A 13,037-nucleotide genomic window follows, 5' to 3' on the forward strand; every position below is an offset into this window, starting at 1 on the left:
GATGAAGATAAACAAGTGAGATGCGTGCGTGCGGGCTTTCATTACTTCCCGTGGCCTGCTGAATGCCGCCTGCCGTTTGCAAAGCTCACGACCTGTTGACGACAGCGAGTGGGTGTTGCACACATATCGGTATTTAACTTCCATCCCAGAAAGAGGCACCAGACTCAGAACCTATAACACAATCATAATCATAACGCAATTATTTAAACCTTAATTAATAAAAATGACATAGTGAGAACTGTTGAGTGGGACATTTCCAACAATTCCACACTAGTTGCTCTATATGTATCATTTTGTCCCCCTTCATATGTACTGGTATGAACCACCTGCTGAACCCCACGTTTAAAAACAGCTTGAAAAGAATATAAGGTCTAGAGAGATGTGTCAGCCAGATCCGTTGTTAGTTTTGTCTAACAGTGACAAGTCTGAGACACGGCAGGAGTAAGATTTGATTTTGAGTTGGCTGCCGTGGAAAAGTACATTTTCACCTTTGTTTTTCATTTAAAAGGAGCACTTTGAATTTGCATAACAGCATAAACATAAGTACGACTGGCCCATCTTTCTGAATTTGTGTTTTAGCAGATCACAGTCCCACAGTTCCATTCTTGAAAGACAGGGATGTTTTAGCAACATCACTTTTCCCAACCCCTGCTGCTCGTGGTGCAAAGTGCATCAGACTTTTTAAAGAAACAATTTAACCAAACAGGCTCATATTGACCGCACCACCTGTGAGTATAGTCTAAACCCTTGTGGCAATAGGTCATGTGTTTCCGAGGGCTCTGCTTTACATTTCCATTCCACAGACGAGGTGGTGCCTCACACAGTAGCCCATTCACACTGGGCATAATTGCAGTGCTAGTCTCAGAAGATTCTCCCTGCTGTGCCTGTATCAATATAGACTTGTTCCCCCCCAAAAATCAAACATCGAATTACCCACTGCAGTGTACGGCGGTGACAAACACACAAGCCTCCATGCGCCCCCAGCCTAACCGGAGAAACAACTATTACATCTTATATTATTGTATCGCTCATTCTAATGCCATTAATATCTCCCTGGGCCCCTTTGATTGAAAACAAACACGGTTCCGCTTTAAGAAGCTCAATGCAAGGGGCACTGCGCCAAAAAGTGAGAGCGAAAGAGAGAGTGAAGAGACAAAAACTCTTAATGATTCTTGGTAGGAGTGTAAAGGGGTTGTTTTAATACATTATGGCTCTCCTGGCTCTTAACAAACAGTAAACATCCATTAGCATAATACTAAAAAATTTATGAAGTCTCCCAAGAGGCAGATTTCCTCAGAATTAAGGAGGCTATTAGAGGCATCTGGAGCAGCGGGAGCCGGAAACACCTTCTGTGCCGCTAAAGTTCAGAAATAACAGCAAAGGTCACCCGGAGAAGCGAGCGCGGGTTCTACGTGACCGCCAGAGCCAAACAGAGCGTTCCTGTTTTCAGGTAAGGGGATCTTCGTCATCTATTATTCAGGGAGCTCACCCTTTAAATAACTAGCTTTGAAGATTGTTTGGCTTCTCGGATAAATAATTAAGATGACCTTTTCCTCATTAGAAAAAAATATGACCCGGTTTGGCTTCTCTGTCTGGCATGGAGGGGATGTTGTGGTTTCGGCTCGTGTCGACATGTTCTCGGAGGGAAACATTTGACCGAAATGCACTTTGCTGTGCGATTAGGGGGGAAATAGCGGAAAAAACAGTGCGATGCGTACGTGGGGTGTAGTCGTTCACAATTTGTCATGGCGTTACCTTCCTTGTTGTGGTGCAGTTTAAGTAACATTCAGATAGACCATGCTAGCACAGTCATTTGGGAGATGCACATAGTACGAGGGATTTAATTAAAGAAATTTATAATGTGGCCATCTGCCTTATTCCCATATAACCACATATATATCACAGTGACAACAGAGAGCGCTGCAGCTCGGCACCTGTGTATTTCTCAAGGCCCTCATCAATCAGCTGTAGCAGGTCTACACCATGCATTTTTTGTTGCGTCTTACTCGTGCAATTCTATGACACGTGATGTTAACTTAATATTGCAAACCCTTGTTGAATAAATTCAGCTCCACTGACCTCACGGCCTCAGTCTGGTGTCCTGAGAATATCTTCCAATGCATTTTAATTTGGACAACACCCTCCTCAGTTTGGATTTCCTCCCTGTCCCCGTGTGGCCTTATCCTGAAGTCAATTAAGCCTATTAATTTTGTGTATGTTGTGTATGTTCGTGATGTTTTTGTTAGGGGAAGGGTATAGGTATAGATAAAGACATTTAAAGTCAAAAGGAAAGTTTCAGCTGAACCCAGTCTTTAGGAAATTTTGGCTCCCCAACCCCGACTGCGATGTAGCAGCTGAGAACTATTTATAGTTTGAGAGAAATAATTCAGTGTGATTAGAGTGCACATCACAGAGTTTTCCTTGGCAGAGCAGGAGTCTCAGAATCAAAAGAGGAGACGGTTTTCTCTTCTCTCTCTCAGACAAATGGAGAAAGGGAAGCAAGGTTTTTTCTTTGAAGTCAGGGTGCTTGTCGTGATGCACGGAGGCCTTTTTCTCATGTGGTTATTATGAAAGACAGACCTTGCGACGGCATTACATACAGTATCCAGGTATTGTGTTGTCCAGAAATCCAAGGAGGCATTAGATTGCTTTTTTTCCCCTTATTTTTGAAGAATCTCCAAGCGGGCCTAAGCTGTCACAGACTTTCTATACATTTTGGAACCAAAAAAAAAAAAGTTTTGCAACCCCCAGCAGAACAGAACTGCCAAGAAAAAAATAAACTTTGTTGAAAAATACATCCTCTTTCAAATTATTATTATTTGTCTTCATTTGGAGCAAGTGCCTCTTCAGAGACCACATCCAAATTCACTCCTCAGATCTATGGCCCCTCAGTAGAGAAGGTCAGATGAGGATGTATAACTGACTGCCACCTCAGAAAGACACATTCCCTTTTTCAGTTTACCTTACTTAACAGTCATTTGGTAGATCAGCCAGCATTCAGTACAATCTGACAGTTTGTATCTATGCGCTGTGTGACTTGGTGTCTCAAAAACCAGTCTGTCTCACAGGTAATATTCAGTATTAATTTGCACTTCCTTCAGACAAGAGCTTTAAATAGTCATAGCCAACATCTGCACACTCAGTGTCTTTTAATTAGACAGGGCCGTACCAAGACACGATTTTTGCTTTTAAAATAAAGTTGTAGTGCAGGGATGACTTTTTGTGTTGCTGTTACACCCCCAAAAAGCAACAACACAAAGACAAACAGCCTGCATATAAAATACACGCCACTTCTTACCCACACACACAGGTAAACATACACTGACTGTGATGCATAAAACTGAGTTAAGTCTATACATTATACAAGTCCATAACTAGTGTCAAATCAATAATTATTCTCAGTTGTATACTCTGTTATACTGTACTTTTCCTTCCTGTTGTTTACATCCTGACTCCCTGTAAAAGCTTACCTAATTTGTTGTGAGAGAATGTGCCAACTTACAGTCATGTTGAAACTGCTGTAGCACACTATACAAGTATAAACTACTTATATTTGAGTAAAACTGGGATTTGCTCATTAACACTAACAATGAAGAGCTGTTAAAACACATATTTTACCAGCTTTCATCATTCCTCTTCCTGTTTGAATTACTAAGAGTCCTTTGACACAGCAGTGTTTTGTTTCAGTCGTGCCCTATAGATGTGGCATATTGGTATTTATCGCCACCTCATTTTCTGTGATTCCCTAAAGGTGTTTGGATCAATCATACAGACCAATTTCACCTCCTGCTTGCTGCACCTGAGTAATAGTGACCCCTAGGGGTGTACCTATGAAATGGCTTCTGATGCTTCTTTGCGAAAACTTCTTACCCACTGGTTTCACTCATTTAGAAAAACAAATGAATTGAACAACCGAGGGAAAGAGTCCCTGTTATGTGAGTCTCTGTATTAAGAGCATTTTGTTTGTAAATACCTGATCCTACAGTTTCTGTATGCTTTGGCTGCTCTGCTTCTTCGTAGACAACCTTTGGAAAATGATCGTGCTTGGGGGGTCTTTTTCCAAGTTGCTTGATTGTTTTCAATTTTCTTTTCTCTTTTCCCGCCTCGAGAAACACAATTCAATCTGACGGACAATAATTAGAGCTACCATGGAAAAAAATGTTTCTCTGGCAGGAGCCCCTTTAATGCAAGATCAATCTACAGATCTGGCTGCCCCTTTGAAGGCTGTTTAAATTCAGCAAACGTGATGATAATTATATTATTGTTATAATTGTTATTATTATTCTTACCAACAACACCACCACCACAATGCATAGCTGCAAGATAAATCATTAAATCATTAAATGAATGGTAACATATACAGTATATGTATTTGTGTTAATTTGATTTATTTGTGTTAATAATAATAGAGAAATAAAGGCAGCAGACAGTTGGTGAGTGTGTGAATGCTAGGGATCTGTCTGTGACATACACAAACTCTCTCTCACAAACACACACACACATAGCAACAGGCCATCTGGACCGTTCTGTCCTGGCGTGAATGCCAGGGACCACAGCTTTGGTCTGTATATCAGTAGAGTCTCTCCGTCTGCAGTTTGCCAGTGTCACAGTGCTGCCTGTATCAGTAGGCAGTTTCTGCTCTTGCTCACATGCGCAATTTCGACAATGGCAAGTACAGTGTGAACTTTTGAGAATGAAAATAAGTCCTGTAAACATACAGCTAGTTTCAGGCCACTGCCGAATTGCTGGCCACGCTGTCATGTTTTATGCATTGGCACCAAATTCTCTGTGATGAAGAAGGCTTTAATGTGAATGCAAATAATCCTGTGAATAAAGTCGCCAGCAGATATGAACACAGGGTCCTCATAAAATAACCTTATTGCCTTTTTGTATCTGTAGGTTAGTCTTTCATTCAATATACTTGGAATAATTTGAATTGACCTTCACATCATATTTATCTGTGCTATTGTATGCTGTTCAAAGCTGTGAAGTAGATAAACCCCTGCAGTTTATCATAGACCTCAGAATGGAAGTGTTATCTGAGAAAGCATCGAGAACCGACCCCCCTGCCTCCCTGCTCTATTCCTTACAGCCTCCGTGTGGTACAGCACTGATGTTAAAAATGGCAGGTGCAACAAATGTTTGCAAGAAAAAAATATTCTGTAATAATTCACCGTTACTTTCAGATGACTTGGGGAGTTATCTTGAGCCGTATAAATCTCACAATCTAGCACTTTTTTTTCCTTCTTCTTCCCAGCTTCTCTAAGCAGACTTCCAGCTGGAATCAATCCAGGCAATTATAGAAGGAAAACAATTACCTGAACACGTTTGGAACAGATTTAGCAGGGGATCTGATTGCGAGGGACTGATCAGTTTGGTAATGCATCCCAACACATGGGTTTGATGTTAAAAAAAAAGAAAAGAAAAGAAAAAAAGACTAAACAGGGAAACGTTTGGATAGGGGATTTTTTTTTTCTTTTCATTTCTTTGTGGGCTACAGTGTACAGAACTACAGTGCTCTGTATTAATCAGAAGAGACTAGCTAAGCTCAGACAACCTGTCTATCCCAGGTGACACAGTCAGTGAGATAAAACAAAAAACGAGAGTGATTGTTACAGCAAGTCTGGGCTTTTCAATCTGCCACAGTTCACAACTCCGGCCTCAGGGGATTTCACAGTCAAATCAGACGGACAGACACAGCCTGCTTTATCTCGCTGTACTCCCATCGTGCTTTACTTGATTTTACATTTGGCTTTTTTATTATTAGGCATTGTGGGCAGGTAACGGTTTTGGAAATGAAACTTTGGGAAACTGTGTTCATGCAAAGTGCCGTGCTTTAGGTGACGCATTGAATTGGGCCAGACTGAATTACAACAGCAGTGTTGCAGAGATAAGAACTATTTTTGTCCAGATGGGCTTTCCGTATTTTTGGGGACTCCGTCGTTATTCAAGCTCTGCTGTCAGTAATAGTAATACACGTTAGGAGACTGCACTGGTATCTGTTGTACATCTATGCATTCAAACCTTCCTAAAGTTAAACACCAAATAAGACTATGAGTTTTAGCCAGATGTAACGGTTTTGTCGTTTTTCATAATTGGACACTGTATAATGTATTTTCCAAATATGAGAAAGGACATGCTATTGTTTGTGTTTGTGCTATAGGTTTAGAGATCCTTATCGTATGAATTGTAATCCCCGTGTGGGATATAGGAATGGCGAAAGGGATGGGGACGTTTGATATGAAAATACCTAGAACAATGCCAGTGATCTGGATAATAATACTGAAAAGAAACATACATAGAAGCTGTAACGATTCACAGAACTACCTTATTCTTATTTCCAAAATCGAAACGTTCTGGAACACAATACACATTCCAAGGGTGACTGTAAAATAATGTAATGCTGTTATAAACAAAACATTGTTTCTAAATAGTGAGGTTTGCAGTCAACAGCAACACACCCCTTTTTGTTGCCCGGGAAAGAGAACAAGTGGTGCGCTTTCGAAGCCAGATACTTCTGGAGCAGACTTCATATTTAACCTCTGGAATCTGCAAAGTCATCTTTCCCTAATATCATCAAGGATGACCCGCTGTGCGTACCTACAGTTCCGCACAGATGGGCAGCATTACAGCCCAAGTGTTGCCTATGACCTCAAAGCGCCCTGTGTGCGGAGATGAGCAGGCTGGTAGCAGTGGGCAGAGGACATGGTAGGAGGTGTGAGCATCATTAGTACAGCGGGAGTCATGGCAATACGATGCGGACATGTGGCTGCTCTGTTACTGTGGATCAGCGTTGAGAGGGCTGATCTGTCCTGAGGCACTCCGATACAAAACAACAAAAACATCAATCAGTCAGTCAATTAAGTTTGATTTTTATAGCGCCTTTCGCAGGGTAGCCATAGAGCGCTTTACAGAGTGATAAACATACCAAACAGAATAATAGAAAAGAACTGAGAGAATAATGAGATATCCCAAAGCCTGAGTCGTGTCGCCCGCCCCAAATTTTAAAAAGTACCACAGCAGGGCTTATTATTTCATTTACATTAAATTGCAAGGAATCTACAAGCATCATATTAGATATTTATTTCAAGACACGCAGCTGTATTGGTTAACGTGTACTTACTAGCGCCTTACTGCTACGGATTACAGTTGTACCTCCATGCAGTAGTTGGCAAGCACTTACATAAACTTTATCAAATAATGTGGACGCATAATGAATATATAAATAGCGGCTGCTGTACGCGTCTAAATGGGGACGTATAAATAGCCCTCTTTCTCGACCTATTGTGATTCGGTCTCAGACTGGTGGACCCGGCTGTCGTATTCATTCGCGGGGTTGAGTGACAGCTGGCCAGATGTTGCCGCCGCTCGTCTCCAAAGACTGTGAAAATGTTAACCTACAGCATGAGTTCACTGCATTTACCAGTCAGTGTTGAAGACATGGGTAACCAGCACAAAAAGTCATTGTTAAATACACACTTTCTGAACCTTAAAAGCCTCAGAACCAGCGCAGATCAGCCGAATTATAGTTAGAACCGCTGTTTGGCACACAATCATTCAAATAAACTGCAGTATAGAAAAACCTGAGCATTGAAACACGCTGGGTCATACAGACTACAAACGACAGAAAGACTCAAGATTTCGACTACGTTTAAAACTCTGTGAAAGACACGAAATAGGAGTGTGGCTATCAAGACGCATTTCAGTGTTACGGTTATCAACGTGTTTTAAATTGTACAACCAATGGAGCAATTGGCACGTAGTCAGCTAAACGTCGCCAAAACCAGACAGGCAAATATCTATTCTCAATGCATTGCCATGGAACAATAATACCCCGACCCGTGTATAGACATGCAGAATAGCACTTTGCTCAATATAGTTACACACCTCTCATACAGAAATGGGCAACCTTGCGCAATCCTTCTGCACAGGCTGCAGAAAGAGTAGTGCAACTGAGAAATCCGCACTGGGACATAGGTTTAGTGTAAAAAAATGAGTGTTCACCCATCCGAAACATGTGAAACTTCACCTAATGTCTTGACTGATGTGGAGGATAAACATTTTACTTTGCATTTGAATGCAGTACGACCTACCACACGGAGGTGGTTAGCAAGTTCTCTGCCGTCTTCAACTTGAGTCCTAGAAAACATGGATATATTTGCAATGACGTTCATTTTGGAAACAGTACCATCAATACCATCAAACTTGAGTATTAGAATAAACCATTTTCGACAGCAAATGAAGGTAGGAGATTGGGACACTTCAGCTGTGCCATTGAGCTGAAACTTCCGACTGATCCCCCTGACACACCAGCCCAACACTTTAAATGTAGCGCCCTGGCTGTCGTGCTCGGTGCGGACTGCAACCCAGGAGGGCATGCTGGTGTGTTGTGGCATGACTGCCCGGGATCAGTGTCGCTCCTCGTAATCTGTGACTGTATCACAATATGACATCTCGAACTGGCACACAATTATCCAGCCAGGGAAGAAAACAAGCGTGGCATCCCCCTGTCCCCGCATACTGAACCTATAGGTTAACAAGCTCAAAGTGGCACCGGGGCATCTTCCCATACCGAACTGGCTATGTATTGTCTTGGTCACTTTCTAATGAAAAACAAATCCTGGCGATGGCATCAAGAGAAAAGATACGAACTACAGACTGTCTCTCTCTCTCTCCTGTGAGACAGCCTAGCAGGCGAGCAATATCAATTTTAATGTAGGCAGCGGCGCGTTTAATCGTGCAACACCGGGCGATTAATTAGCAGCATTTAATTATCCAAACGACACAACGACTAGTGCAGTACTGACCTCTGTGGAGGCAACAATTAACATACAGCTGCGATGGAAGCGGGTCCGACTGAGTCCGGCGTCCCAGGGTCGGCAGTGTCCTCGCCGGGAGTGGGTCGCTCAGGAGTGCGGGCTGACTGAACAGAAAGTAACGCCGGATCGGGGATAAAAACAGGCTGAGCGGTTCAGTCCGCTTCTTGTGCGCGGTTTCCACCCTCTAAAGCGGGGCTGCCGGAGACTGATCCTCCCTGCGAGCTGCTATAAAAGCGCTCTGTGAAAATAATGGCACCGGGATGAGAAAGTCTGACGGGGAGCCGGGAGGGAACACTGCTGCTCTCTCCTCTGTACTTCCCGGGAAGTCTCCAAGGAAAGTGATGCTGATGCCTCCAGGCAACCGCTACAAATGACGGTCCCTGCTGGCTTTAGTAATCACCCGCAAAGCAGCCTGCCAGCTGAAGCCTCCACGCACGTTTCTTTTCTCTTTACTGTAACGGCAGCTCTTTCAACACCAGCAATAGATCCCGTCCAACTCTGCTCTTCTAACATTGTTTCCCAGACGGCCAGCTTTTGCGACTGATTCAGATGCATGCACTGGGGTGCGAGAAAGCGGGGGTCCCAGTTGTCCTGAAGCCGCCTGATGCCCAGTGATGCCCGGGCATGATCAGGGCACGGCGCTGCTGCCTCTCTGTCTGAGCCGGGAGCCGGTGTCTGCTCTGGCTCATTAATGCAAATCTTCGGATGAAGTGAAATGCATCCCAAGAGGGGGACGGAAGCAGGTGTGCGCTTGTTCAGAGCAGAATGAATGTTTTACTTCAGCTGGTTATTGCTTGGAGTCTCGGCTCAGACTTAGCCCAGTGATCACATGCTTTTCATGTGGCCAGAACCCCAGTTTTTTCTTTTTTCTTTTCCCACCAAGCAGACTCTTGTGGGCTCCTACTTTTAGTACAACACCGGCTTTTATACCTCCAACGAAATTAGAATAAAGGAAGTACACACAGATCAAATTATAGCTTTCTGTGCTGGTGGTAACCGATATTACCAAACGCTATTAACACGAGCTCTCTATTGTATTAGCCTATCTGATTCTATACAAATATATTGATTTTAAAACGAGCTGCTGGTATGTCATTATAGCACAGTGGGAGTGTGTGTGTGTGTGTGTGTGTGTGTGTGTGTGAGTGTGTGTGTGTGTGTGTGTGTGTGAGTGTGTGTGTGTGTGTGTGTGTGTGTGTGTGTGTGAGTGTGTGTGTGTGTGTGAGTGTGTGTGAGTGTGTGTGTGTGTGTGTGTGTGTGTGTGTGGCTCAAGGCTCCTGCTGTTTGTTATATAATGGGAAACGGTGGGCTAAGTGGAACAGCTTTTATCTAAAATAAAGCAGCGGGGTTGATCCGTCACTTAAAAAAATAGTGTAATGATGCTATTAGTGGAATAGGTAAAAAGGATAAACACATAGACTCATACATGCTGTGTGCCAGTTACCAGGATAATTGAATTAATACGCAGGGAAAGCTGAAATAATAATCCTGCGGGTTTGTTTCAAGACTGACAATTTGAGGACTTGAATTGTGTTGGTAAACAGTCTGGTGTATGTCTAAGGTGCCACTTTAATACATATATACATAAACTGCATAATAGCAAACTGATTTACGTTTGCAAGGTATGTCAAGTGGCATTTATATGTAATCAGTCTGTATTTAATTCGTCTGTTGGCCTCAGATCTGTCACGCTGTGAATCAGTCTGCCAGCTGCAACAGTCAAGTACAATATAGATAGGTTTGCATTTCAAACAAGCAAGTTTCTATTACATCATTGGACAGGATTGGGATTGGACAGGACTATGCAATTGTTTGCTACTTTGTATTCTAGTTTTAGATATCTTCATAAGATGGGACAGTTCTGTCAAACTGAAAATCTTGCACTTAAAAAAATATATACGGTATATAACAGTATTATCACAATTGAATTGTTTAATGTAGAGAGTGCAATGGATCAGATCAGATCAGTTGAAACTTGGCTGTCAAATTGTGAACTGGGAACAATAAGATCTAAATCAGTGCTGGGTCATTACATAAAAGAGGTTTTGTCACAAGGGCACAAAGAGATAAACTTCCAATAAGAGTGGCAATATCCAACACAGCGTAGAACAAGATAAAGTCACGTTTTTAATAAGAAAGGCTTGCTGTTTGTCTTGTTCACTTTCCTCAGAAAGGAGTCCCTGAGATTGCAACTCCTTGGAAGTCACTGAAGACACTTCTGCTGCCTTGACCTTTTCCAGGTGTTTTGGAAATGTAGGCTTCTATCAGATTCACATCCTACTTTACAGAAGATCAGAGGGTGTACAAAACAAGCCGCTTTCTACCTGTGTTTAACAGGGTTGGTCACAGATTGGAGTCTGTCATAAATACATTAGAGTGGTGTGCAATAAAAGGGCAAGTTGACACAGCAGATCTGTGACTTGTCTGAGTGCACAGATCAGCCACTGAAATGGGATTGATACGCGCTCTGATACTGGGGTGACACTGAAAATGCATATGTGAGGAATAAGTCTTTTACTTGGCAAATGAGATGTCAGTTCAGTGTTTTTGAACCCAGTTATAATTTTTATTTTAGGGTTGGCATTTAGCTCTTTTCTCACCATTACATATATCCCTTTATCCACAATTGCACTATTCCTCTCCCATTTGCCATTCTAATAGGATGAATGGTGCTGCATTGCAAACAGGCTTTATCTGAGTGCAGCAGCTAAGTAGGAACTCCAGCTGGTAAGAAATGACATTGTTAATAAAAATAATTGAACTGAAAATGTTGATTTTATTTAATTGGGGGTTTGAAATTATATTCATTCATGTCCGAAACAAAAGTTATGAACATTGCCATTATTTCTGGGTCAGCCTGAATATGCCACCGCCATGGACCACACATTGCTCTAGAATGGCAACTTCAGTGACCTTGATTGGGTGACAGTCCAAGCTGTGCCCATACCTATCTGACACAGGATATCGCAACAATAATGACCAAATGGAATGTAAAGATAATTATGTTTACTTGCAATCCTTCTTTAACAGGGGGTTTAAAGCACAGAATAAATATCTATGCCAAGTTTTGTCCCCGTTTTTTTCAAAGAAAGGGAAACTTTCATCAAAAAGTCTGCATTTCCCCCAGGGTTTAAATCAGAAGCTGTTACATCTCCATAATTCACATCCTGCTACTTCTTAGATTGTTTTACCTTTTTAAAACAGTTTAAAAAATACTTAATGCAAACACTTCTAAATGAGATGGCACTGCTGAAGGGAGGAGATATTCTTATTCATAAATTCAGCCACTTCATACAAAAACAAATGCGCTATTCTAGCTAGAGACTAAAACATCCCATATATAGAAGAATAAAAAGCTGAAGTATAAAATGAGTATGGAGTAAATTAACTTGATTATTATTGTAAAATTAAGATTTTTCAGATTTAATTAATTAATATAATGCAGTGAAGTAGTTTTTTAGAACTTATTTGTGCAGTGTCAGACATTTCCTAGAGTTTTATGCATTCAATAACAGAACCTTCTGATATAAATGCACCTAAAAAAAAATCCCTCTAATTTCCTCATCCTGGTCTGAAATCGCCTTTATTAGAACGCTTTGTTTTCTTCATTTTGCCAGTTCTCAAGGCACATAACTACGTTACCTTCCCTTCCTACTGTTTTCAATTTGAGAATACATACTTTATCCAGTTTTCTGGTCATTTATATACATATCATAGAATATGCTCATCAGTTATCCGCTGCCTAAAATCTCATAGAATCCTGATACCCCATAAATAAGCTTCTAATTTATCTCCAATCTAATAATAATAATAATAATAATAATAATAATAATAATAATAATAATAATAATAATAATAACTCCTGCAATAGGAGTCAAATGCACTGGTTTGTAGTTACCTGGCTCAGCTCCCTTTTTGTGAAGGTGCTTTACATTAGCAATCGGTGGAAACTGGCTTGTTTGTCTGTTGAAAGGTCCAAGTTAATGGTCTATGAATAATATTTGTAATTGTGTTGAGTATAATTTGCTTAAATGCCACAAAGGCCCCAGCAATTTGTTTGTTTTAATCACTACTCATTGCTGGAAAACTTCACTTTGTGTCATGTTGAGATTATTCAGTACTGTACATGGTCTTTCATTAACCTGAGGTACAGTATGTTATTAGTGTCTTCCTTAGTGAAAACCTGTATTAAATAGTCATTCAGCACTTTTGCCATCT

At 41.4% G+C, this 13,037-nt stretch overlaps 1 protein-coding gene across 1 annotated transcript in view; it reads right to left on the bottom strand.

Moving 5' to 3' along the window:
• The window catches only part of chst8 (carbohydrate (N-acetylgalactosamine 4-0) sulfotransferase 8), a 154,386-nt gene extending 144,553 nt beyond the window's left edge, over window positions 1-9,833 (bottom strand). Inside the window, exon 1 of the mRNA XM_066714017.1 lies at window positions 8,808-9,833. The gene's annotated coding sequence lies outside the window, so the exon portion shown is untranslated. The remainder of the gene's footprint in view (window positions 1-8,807) is intronic.
• Between the last annotated feature and the right edge of the window lie 3,204 nt (window positions 9,834-13,037).

Source organism: Amia ocellicauda, chromosome 9, assembly GCF_036373705.1.
Source record: "Amia ocellicauda isolate fAmiCal2 chromosome 9, fAmiCal2.hap1, whole genome shotgun sequence".
Lineage (NCBI taxonomy): Eukaryota > Metazoa > Chordata > Actinopteri > Amiiformes > Amiidae > Amia > Amia ocellicauda.